Raw genomic sequence first — 1,728 nt, forward strand, 5'->3', positions numbered from 1 at the left:
AGCAGGGTGTGGTCCTGGGCTGGCTGTTCTTGGCAGCTTGGAAGGAAAAGTCTTCGCGGTTGCTGGCCACCCCTCGGTCTTTGCCTCTCCTGGTTCCCACTGCATTGGGAGGAAAACGGGAAGAGCAGAGGGACGGAACTCCTCGGTTTGCCGGTCTCCTGACCCCTCCAGGCCGGCCAGCGCCCCCCCGCCCCCACGCCCCCAGCATCCACGCCCAGTTTCTCCACTGGCCCCAGAGGACGGCCTCTGGATCCATTCACGCGCCTGTCCTCCACGGGGGAGAGCACCCCGCCTGTCGGACCTGCAGCAGAAGGCAGCCTCACGCCTCTCCCCGTTTCACACCCCACTGCCAGTGGGCAGGAGGCAGCAGTGTCTGCAGCAGCCCCGCCTGGGAGCCAGGCCTCCAGGCCTCCGCTCCCTCTAGCCCCCCCACCCTCAGGCTAGCACTTCCAAACTGTGCCCCCTGCTCCAGTCTAGCCGTGTCTTGTTCCGCCTTCCTGACCTAGTACAGAGCCGGGTCGGTGCTCCTGGGGGTAGGGGTGCCAGTTGTGTGCCTTCCACATGGGAGATACCCACTCTTGTTTCATGCGGCTTGAAATCGGCGGCCTGTCCCGAAGTGCCTCATGATCGAAAACCTAACCTGCTGAGACCTCTCAGCCGCAGTGGTGTACACCAGGTGGAGACACAGGCCGGGGGGCCTGCCAATAGCCTCCAGATCCTGGGAATAAAGCCGCACATACCAGAAAGCAGGTCAAACGGACGGAACCCAAAGACAAGTGAGCACCTGGATGGAACCGGATCTGAAGCTGGGCCCTTCACTTGTTTTTATGAAGCCACTAAATCCCTTTCCTGCTGGGGTCGGTATTCTTGGACCACATGGGCCCCCTCAGGGAAGACCCTTTCTGCCCCCTTTACTGCTGTGTAGCTAGTGCCCAGGACGTGTTGAATGAACACGTGAGGGCCCTGACACACTGATGCTGCGTGCCTGCGTGTGCACGCCTGTGCTCACGGCACGTGTGCTTGATGGCCGCAGGCTGGTACACCTCCTGGTTCCTGTGCTGTGTGCAACATGCGATTGGGAGTGAGCCCCTGCCCCCAGGGAGGCCTCTGGGGCAGCCCCCCTCCCTGAACTAACAAAGGGGCCTCATGCTCTTGAGCTCTGCATTTGTGCTGAGTCATCCTGGGCTGGTCTAGGGCACCCGGGAGGTGCCAACCGTAAAGGACCCACAGCCTTGAGCAGCAGGGACACAGAGCTCCTCTCCAGGAACCACCGTGCCCACCCGAGTGTATGCAGTAGGGGCTGAGCAAACGTGTGCTGGCTGGACCACGCTGTGGGGCACCCCACCTCAGCAAGGAGGAAACAGCTCCCCCGCGGATCACGCCATGCCCGCCCCTACCACCAGAGGGCGCCCAGGCAGCCCCTCCCCCACTGGGCAGACGTCTTGCTTTCAGGGTCTCTGGGACCAGCTCCTCTTCACAGCCCAGAGCTCACAGCCGGTCTGACCAGCATCCTGTCCCGCTGGGGCTGCACAGCCCGGTCTGACTAGCATCCTGTCCCGCTGGGGCTGCAGGGAAGACAGGGACCGAGGCCCCACAGGCACAGCAAGAGGCGGGCTTCTGGGGCCACAGAGAATGCATGGGAAGTGAGACCACAGGCAGATCCGGGGACAGGGCAGCTGTGCAGGGATGGCAGACCGGCAGCTCCAAGAACCCAGCCAACCAGCAGGA

Source organism: Ovis canadensis, chromosome 3, assembly GCF_042477335.2.
Source record: "Ovis canadensis isolate MfBH-ARS-UI-01 breed Bighorn chromosome 3, ARS-UI_OviCan_v2, whole genome shotgun sequence".
Lineage (NCBI taxonomy): Eukaryota > Metazoa > Chordata > Mammalia > Artiodactyla > Bovidae > Ovis > Ovis canadensis.